Below are 10,049 nucleotides of genomic sequence, written 5' to 3' on the forward strand. Positions count from 1 at the left end.
TCAATAACCGGACCCTTGACTTTCTCGTGTACTGAGGTTCTGGCTATTTCTCCATAAATCAAGTATGAACTATAGTTAGCTGCCTTATCCTGTAAGGACATCTTAAAGCTTGGGAGCAAGTTCGAGTGGCTTGTTAACCCTGAAAGAGTTTTAAGAATAAAACCAATTCAGAAAGGATTAATACTGGTGGGAAAGTTGTGGAGAAACCTCCAACTCTCTGTCTCTATTCTTTTGTCCCCTTGTTCCTTTCACAGACTAAGAACTAGCTCCTGACTAAATTCCCCGAATCTCAGTGTTGTCACCTGTAAGAGCAGAGGGATGAGTTTGAATATCTTTTCTTTTATTTTCTTTTTCTACTTCGGAAAGCCAAAAGTCTCTATCCAAAAAGGAGAATGAAATGATTTCTCTGTTCTCACCTAGTGGACATTGCTTGGGTTCTAGGAGAGTGTAAGTCTACGGGAGGCTTTTGAGGGGCTCCTTGGGGCTCTCTCAGGCTCCCTTTCTTGTAGGGTTCGCCCCTTTTCCCCCAGCACAGACCAAGGGACCAGGTAAAAGAGTGATCTCCCTCCCCTCTCTACCCCTTTCTCAAGAGAGTGTTCTGTGTCTACCCTCAACCGCGTGAGATTTTATACAACTACACTATTGCTAAGAACTCAAATTACATTTTGCATCCAAGTTCATCATGGGCACGCTGCCCCTGACTCTACTAGTTGTCCTTCAGGTGAATTGACACTTGGATTTACCTGCTCAGGTAACCCCAATCGCTTAAAGACCTGGGGTACTTTGAACATGGCATTTCTTTGGCGCTTCTGTTTATAGAACGCAAGTTTTTCCCTGGGGTCGTTTCGTCTCTTAGTGAACTACTTGGCATGCCAGGGAGGGGGTGACGTGGCCAATAGTGCCTTATTATAAATAAGAAATCATATTCTTGGTAAATATTTGTTAAATAAACTAAAATTCAGATTATTATTCAGACACTTAATTAAATTAATTTTCTTCTTGGCCAGAGAGTTTGTTCTAAATTCTCTCTTTTTAAGAGATGTATAATCAGTCTGTTTTTCAAATACATGCTGTTACGTATTAGAGAAGAAAAAAATCTTCATAAGACACACTTTTGTTTTTTAAATCGTAAGTATGTCTAGAGTCAGCTGAGGGTTTCTGAACATGAAACAGCTTTGCTTACGAATATCTTTCTACAATTTTCCCAGAAAAAAACCTGGAAGGCTTCTCCCTTGTTAGGGGCTAACCCCTGAATATGCTGTAATATCTAAGGTTTCTTTGCGATCCTGTATATTTACCATCCAGTATTATAAATATCTGGGGCTGGGAGGCACACTCACATTTCTTTCTTTTCTTTTTAGGATTTATTTAGATTTGTTTGAAGCTTACAGGGTAAAAGAAAAGAAATTCTCCACAAAGAAAAGATGTCCTTTGATCTTCTTTGTTGAGCGCTTTATCCAGAGTTTTTTTTTTTTTTTTTTTTTTTTTTTTTGTACTGAGGATCGAACCCAGGGGCATTCTACCTCCAAGTTACACATTCAGCCCTACTTTATTTTTTGTTTTGAAACAGTTCTTGCTAAGTTGCTGAGGCTGGCCTGGAATCTGCATTCTTCCTTTCTCAGCCTCCCAAGTACTGGGAATACAGGCATGTGGCACCATGCCCGACATTTTCCCCCCAAATTCTTTTAGTGAAAAACACCAAGGTGTAAGATTTCCCCTCTCCCTACCATGGAAATAAACAAGGATCATCGAGTTAGAACTGGGGGGCAAAGCTCTCCTCCTGAATTGTTTTCTTTGGATGCCTGAAACTCAGCCATTCCTTGGGGTTACTAGAGCAGTATTTTCATAGGATACCTTTAAGAAAGAGATAATGCAGGTACTTTGAGAGCTGGGAAAGAGTAAAGTTAAGAAAAGGATGTGAGATAATGTGGGACTGTACCAGCCTCATACTCAAAACACCTACTAGGGAGGGAGGGAGGGAGGGAGGGAGGGAGGGAGAGAGAGAGAGAGAGAGAGAGAGAGAGAGAGAGAGAGAGAGAGAGAGAGAGAGAGAGAAGAGGAAGAAGAAGAAGGAGGAGGAGGAGGAGGAGGAGGAAGAAGAAGAAGAAGAAGAAGAAGAAGAAGAAGAAGAGGAAGAAGAAGAAGAGGAGGAGGAGGAGGAGGAGAAGAGGGAAGAGAGAAGGGAGAGGGGAGAAAAGCACAAAAGAGAGAAGCCAGGAGGCAGATGGTACAGATTCCACAGCTTGCCTGGTTCCTGTGTGGCCCCCTCTGTCTGCAAACACTGATGACCATGGTCATCAAATGGTTTAAACACACTTTAAAAACCATTTAAAAACCATTTTAAAACACTTTGTGACCCTGTGGCTGCAGAGCCCAAGGAAACCTTAAGCATTTTGAAAAGTATTACAGGACTAAACTTTTTGAAAAGCTTCTGACTTGTGGAAGGGCTTAGGGACAACCATATCACCATAGACCTTTAAGCATCTCACGCTAAAAGCGAGCGTCTATACACGAGGGGTCCTCATGTATAGAGCGAGAAAAGGGGGAGAAAACTGTCATGTTACAGACAATGATGGTCATTTTAAGTTTCTTATACATTCCATTCTCTAAAGAGTTTATCTTTTTTGTTGTTGTTGTTGTTGTTGTTATGTTTGGGGAGAATAACACAAATGGGATTTCTTAGAAAACTTGAACACCAACGACAGACATTGACCATGCATCAGTACACTCCTTCCCTGCTTAGGAAGCACTTAGTTATTGCAGACTCCCCCCACCCACCCAGCAATACTACTCGTGCAGCAAGGTAGAAAGGACTCTGGTCTTGAAAACTCCCGGTCCCCTTACCTGCTGTGACTTAGTCTCTGAAGCTGTCTTAAGTGAGTTCACCTCTTGGTTTCAATGGCTGCATTACCTGCCTCCAAAGTGTACCAGGGAGTGAAAGAGGACATTGCAGGTGGAAGATTCTGGCACCTGGTAAACAACAGATGCAAGCATCTCCTCTGCTCTGCAGATGGTGTGGACCCATGTCCTGCAGTCTTGCTATTCCCTGCCATTCCCACCCTGTGCCTGGTTAGAAAACTATCACCAAGGATGACTCTTCACGGCCACAGCTGAACTCTGGTCAGAAACAATAGATACGTATGGACATGTTCTCTCTGGTCAGCCGCTTTCTGCAAAGCAGGTCTCTCTAGATCAAGAAGGGTAAGATCATTGTGCCCCTTAAGGAACTTCCCCCTGTCTCCTTCAGACCAATTTCTGCTGATTTGAAACAGACTGGGTATGGAGTTCAGCCACACACACCCTGGGATCCCCACGCAGGACTGCTAGCAACTCTCACCTCTCACCTGTCTCGTTTAGGACAAATGCACGTATGCATCGTAAGCCAGCCCCCAGCTGCCGTCTTACCTGTAAGTGGACTTCAGTCTAGAGTGGAAAAGCTCCAGGTGGCAGGTGTAGCTTCAGGGCCAGGTGGTCTGCTCCAGGCTCATCCCTGGAACTCCCGCTGGCTCTGGGGTCGGAGCTGCTTCTCCGGTACTACTCGTAAGTGGGCTGTGATCTTCTCTCTCTATGGAAACCGCTCCACTCCCTTGTGTATCTATATAAAAGTGACAGATCACAGGGCGGATCGTAATTCCAGACGTGGTGTCTACACTGGGATGAGATTTCAATTTAAAATACAACCAGAGCCAGCTGTCCACGTCACAGAGATGACAGGTGCCCGGAGCCTCAACCCCTCCTCTCTCTCCCCCTCCCATCACCTGTACTTTCCCTCCTGCCCTAGCAACTTGCTTCATGAATTAAAAAAAAATAGAAAAAATACCACTGGTGGACTGAGATGCAGCGTCTTTGAAGAGTTTTATTACTGATATTAGTTCTGATTAATTTCAGCCTTGCTTACATCTCCCTCACCCTACATCAGAGACCTGGGAGCTGGGACCTGCTTAGAAGGTGGAGAAGGTGGTTTGTGGGTCATTTTCTGTGGGCTCTGCCTGCATAGTGTGAGCATGGCTGCTAGCATACCTCATTATGTTTGAATTGGTCCTACACTCCCATGCCTGCTTTTTTTTTAAAAAAAAAATAGGAAATCATTTAAATTTTATTTATTTAGGCACCCACTAGTTATCAAGCACCTACCATGGGCACTGTTGTTGAGGAATTCAAGGAGAGAGAGAGAGAGAGAGAGAGAGAGAGAGAGAGAGAGAGAGAGAGAGAGAGAGAAGAAGAAGAAGAAGAAGAAGAAGAAGAAGAAGAAGAAGAAGAAGAAGAAGAGGAGAAGGAGGAGGAGGAGGAGGAGGAGGAGGAGGAGAGAGAGGAGAGAGGAGAGAGGAGAGAGGAGAGAGGAGAGAGGAGAGAAGAGGAGAGGATAAGCTAACTTTCATGTGCCAGATGCTGTTTTTCAAAAGGGAGCTCCTTGTGGACCTGAGACAGGTCGATGTGTTGCAGGAGAGGTGAATTGAAGGGGAAGATAGCATCAGGTGTGGACAGAGCCCACAGAGGTAAACAGTTGTAAGCAGAAGGAATAGTGGGCTAGGAGCTGGTCCACTCTGAGACGTCTCTGAAGGCTGGTCCAAGGAATACACTATTCTAACCCCTGGGAGACATGAGGGATTTCAAATAGGTGACTTCACTTAGATCACCTAACTGTGATATTAGTTCACAGATAAGAAAGCTGAGGCTGTGAGAAGTGGCCTGCTGAGACCACACAGCCCTGGGGTGACAGAGTTGGGGTGAGAACCAGGTCTCACGCTGGACCCCGTCTCTTACCATGTCTAGAACCTTAGGCTGAGTGGCCTCAGAAGGGCCATGTGACTGGCAGGGTCTCCCCAGGCCTTCTGGTGAGACCATGGTCCACATCCCAGATGGCTACTCCTCTTTTGGAATTTCTCTGAATGAAGAAGTAAGTGGATTTGCAAGTGATCAAAGCCTTTAATGCTCACAAGTATTTTCGTAAACAAATGGACAACTCTCACCTATTTAATTAATTAATTAATTAATTTATTTAGAGGTATTGGAAAATGAACCCAGGGACATTCTACCTTTGAGCTTCATCTCCAGCACTATTTTTTTTATTCTTTATTTTGAAACAGGGTCTTATTAAATTGCGGCAGTCTTCACTAAATAGCTATGGCTGGCTGCAAACCTGCGATCCTCCTGTCTCAGCCTCCCAATTTAGCAAGGCCCTGCACAACTTAGTGGTATCTAGTTTTCAAAAATAAAAAAATAAAATAAGATAGGCCTAGAGATGCAGCTCAGAGGTAGAACACCCCCGGGTTCAATCCTAGTAGCAAAACCCAAAAACAAACAAAAAGAAGTAAAGCAACCTTATGAAACAGCACATTTACTTTACAATCAAAACGGTTTCTGCCAGCATCTGTTGAAGGAGAGTCTTGGAAGGAGTAAGGATGATTAGTGATCGACCCCCCCTAGGTGTCATTTACATCAAACCCTTATTTCCCTCCTCACCCATTGCTGAAGTATAAGCGTGGCCTGCTGCTATGCTTGTGCTGCACTTTTCTCTGGCCTTGGTGAGCCGTTGGTATCCTTTTTAAATTCAGCAACAATATTTAGAATGTTGCTCGAGGATGCAAAGACTCTGTAGAAGAGAAGATAGCAGGCAAATGTGAGATCGCATTGGAAGGGCTACATATGGAAGACACAGTAGACTTAAAAAATGTGACTCCAGCCGATAGAAAAAATTTTAAACAAGTTACCAAGGCAAAGAATCTTCTTAGTCTTGAACCAGTTAGACTTCCCTTTCTCTACCAGAGTACAGAGTCACCTTGTCTGTTACTGGAAATGTCTGAACAGTAATGAAATGGCCATCAGGATAGGGAGGCTTTAGGGTCCTGTGGGTTGTTTTTAGTGGGGGTGGCAGTACTGGGGCAGGAAGAGGTACAGTTTCAGTCTTCCACGCTAAAATCAAGATGTTGATTTTTCTCTGTTTTATACATATTGGAATTCTGCACAAAATCTTGTTGTAATACAGCTTTTATTAGTAAATAAGATTAACTAATAAAAAAGTCTGAGCAGAAACAAAACCAGCAACGCTTCCAAGCCATAAATCTGAAGATGCGATTGCTGGAAGTGCATGGATGTACATGGGTGCGTATGACTTTTTTTTGATGATCACACTAGAAATCCACCACAGAGTGGAAAAAGGATGTGGGTCATTTGAGTCCTAGTCCTGCGTGGTGCACATCCTAGGTGATTTACTCTATAAAATCTCAAATAAGGTAGAACTAGTAAAATTATACATATATTTAATTATATTTATTTATATTTATTATACATATATTTATTTATTTGGTTGTACTTGGGGTGGAACCCAGAGGCTTTCTACTTCCGGGCTATACTCCCAGACCCATTTTATATTTTATTTGGAAACAGGGTCTCACTAAGTTGCTGAGGCTAGCTTCGAACCTGTGCGATCCTCCTGTCTCAGCCTCCCAAGCGCGGGGATTACAAGTGTGTGCCACCACGCCCGGCTTATTTATTTATTTTTTGTGTGAACTTTTCTAGAATCATTGAGTGTTTGGTCTAAAAGGAACCTCATGATCTGATTGAATTTCTTTGTTTTTTAGAAGAGGAAACAGGCCTAGCTGTGTTATGTCACTTAGACAGGGTCACATGTGGGTTAATGTCAGAGCTCAGGCTTCCTGACATCCATGACAGTGACCTTCTAGAAGGTCTTGTCTTTATCACGTCTAGATGACTCTGCATCTCTGAGCAGGAGGGGAGGACAGAACCCTGAGAGTGATGATTGTTTGAGACATGGAGCCCATAATTGGAGATAATGTTATTGAAATGAGATAAAATGAGAGACTATTAGATATTTATTCAAAAAGACAAGTGTAGAGAGTCAAATGACATTGAGATTATATTTTATCTCCAATAATCAAGGAAAGATGAAGAATGAGTATTTGGTTCTGTGAGGATCCAGGGCAAGGTTAGAAGACAGTAACACCACTAAATAGTTGTTTTCTATGGTATGAAATCATACAAAATTATTTCATACTGTATGTCAGAAGGTACAATTTATTTTCATCTACCATTTATCTATCTATCTATCTATCTATCTATCATCTATCATCAATTTTTTTTTTTTGCAGTACTGGGGATGGAACCCAGGGGCATTCTACCTCTGAGCTATACCCCGACCCTATTTTTTATTCTTTATTTTGAAACAGGGTCTCACTAAGTTGCAGAGGACCTTACTAAGTATCTGAGGCTGGCTGGGAAACTGCAGTCCTCCTGTCTTAGCCTCCCAAGTACTGGGATTACAAGCACGCACCACTACACAAAGGTGCAATTTAAAAAGAAAAATGTGTGTGTGTGTGTGTGTGTGTGTGTGTGTGTGTGTGTGTATACACTTGAATACGGAAAGTATCAAAGAGTTAACAAAGAATAAATCATTGATTTAGGTCAGTAACTGTTAATGACTTCAGAGACAGAAGCCACTTAAGTTGGAAAGACAGACTCCTGGGATATCAGATCCCTCCGCAGAATGAGCAGGCCCTCAATGTTCAATGTTTCCTCTTGTTTTACTCCAGAGGCTGAAAGGTAAGTAGTAAGCCCTTTACCACTTCTGCTTCCACTTAACAAGCTCCATTCTTGTAACTTCAAGAGAATATAAGTAGAATGAAGGGCGCACACCTTGATAAAGATTTTTTTTTAATTTGTTCTACCATCATAAGACCCATCGACAAGCTTAGTTATCCCTCAAAACAGGTTGATTGGACCTACTATATATGAGAAACATAGGTGCTTGGTAATATAATACTTAATCCTAACTACTTTAGGATCTGGCTACTCAGAGAATGGTCCATGGACCAGCAGCATCAGCACCGCTGTGAGCTTGTTAAATAAAAGCTCTCATTACTGACCTATTGAACCAGAACTAGCATTCTATCAAGAGTTCCAGGTGAGAAGTGCAACCTATAGTGTGTGCTAACAGATGCTTTTAATTAGAGGGATATTTTTGAAGACTGATTTGAGAAATCACAGAATTGAATGGAAAATGAACTTTTTGAAATATATTTTTTATTTTTTTGTGGTACTGGGGATAGAACCCAGGGGTGTTCTACCTTTAAGCTACACCCCCAGCCCTATGTTTTAGACTTTATTTTTTAGTTTTGAGACAGGGTCTCACTGAGTTGTGAAGGGCCTTGCTAAGTAACTGAGGCTGTCTGTGAACCATGGTCCTCCTATCTCAGCCTCTGGAATGCTGGAATTACAAGAGTGTACTACCATGCTTAAAAGATTTTAAATGATCACTTTTCAAAATTCTTTGCTAAACACAGCCCGACTTCACCTCTGTGAAAACTGATGAGGATAATGTTGCTTTGGTCCCAGGAGGGCCTGTATCTTTAGGAAGGAGATGCTTGACTCAGTGGAAGAATAATAAAAACCCCATTCATTGGTTCATGTAAGACATCTCCCAAAATAGCCTATTTTCCCGGGGGTCAGTATGTTAATAGAGGCTACATATTTTGCAGACAATTGCATGAGTGACTGGGATTTGTAGCCTACAGACACTTGAATTACATATATTTTTTCCATAGCATGGGTATTACTTTATATTCCGCCTTCGACTTTCCCTCTCACTACATTTTCAAACATTGCAAAGTCTACTTTCCTTTTCATTGATTTGAGACAAATTTTCCACTCTATCCTGGGAAGAATAACATTCCTCTTCTTGTTTCACACTCTGTATGTCAGGTGGGCAGCTTGCTGGGCCTCTGTGGCTCTCTGGGCTCCCTGCAGGAAAGGCGGGCACACTTATCTGAGGAAGCAGCAGGCTTGCAGGCAGGCCAGAAGTTTGCTGACATCATACCCGTGTGGAATGCGAAGCAATCTGGGCCCAGCCTGAGCTGCTAATGAGAACTTCACTACTCTCTGGAGTCTCTCTCGGTAGCCCAGGAGTGAAAATGAGATTTTCCCAAACCATTATTCTTTGTTCATTTCTGACTCGTGCGTGCTTTTCTCCTAGACTTATTTTCAAGCATCCTAACTGTCACTGGAGAGATGGCAGCTTGTCAGTGGTCTTTTCCCTTTGTGAGATAAGGGAGTTGTTCAGATGATTCCCTATCCATTTCTAATCACCAGAAAAGTGAAAATAAGAGTACAACAAACACTTTCATGCTCCTTAACAAAATTAATCAATTGCTAACACGATTTTAACATTTTTAATGAGGAATTCAATTCAAATGTCTTATAAAATGTCTCCATGCCTGGATTCTTCTATTTTCTCAGATTATATGTGTGTGTGTGTGTTTGTATGAGTGTGTGTTTGTGTTTTTTTTTGTGGTGCTGGAGAATAACTCAGGGACATTCTACCTCTGAGATATACACATAGCCCTACTTTATTTTTTATTTGGAAACAGGGTCTCACTAAGTTGCTAAGGCTTTAAACCTGTGGTCCTACTGTACTAGGCTCTCAATTACAGGGATTACAAGTGTATGCCACCACACCTAACTAGGTTAAATAGTTTTGGTAAGAATATCATATTAGTGATATCGTATACTTCTTATCACATCAGGAAGTGTTTGAAAGAGCTGGGTGTGGTGGTGGCTTTTAATCCCAGTACTTGAGAAGCTAGTACAGGAGGATCCCAGGTTCAAGGACAGCCTCAGCAACTTAGCAAGACACTGTTTCAAAATAAAAAATAAAATAGGGCTGAGGGTGTGGCTTGGAGGTAGTATAGCCTTAGGTTCAATCCTCAGTAACACACACACACACACACACACACACACACACACACACACAAGAAACCGAATTAAACAAGTAAGAAATGGCTACCAAAGTGTAGATTTTCATTCAATAATGTCAACGATAAGCTTATATATGTTCTTTACAAAATATATCAATCAAAGAGTAAGATGCTGGGCGTGGTGTGGAGTAAGATACTTGCATACTTGTAATCCCAGTACTTGGGAGTCTGAGACAGGAGGATTGCACAGGTTCAAAGCCAGCCTCAGCAACAGTGAGACTCTGTTTCCAAATAAAATATAAAATAGATCTGGGAGTATGGCCTGGAGGTAGAGGGTCC

Source organism: Muscardinus avellanarius (genome assembly GCF_963383645.1).
Source record: "Muscardinus avellanarius genome assembly, chromosome: 20".
Taxonomy (NCBI): Eukaryota; Metazoa; Chordata; class Mammalia; order Rodentia; family Gliridae; genus Muscardinus; species Muscardinus avellanarius.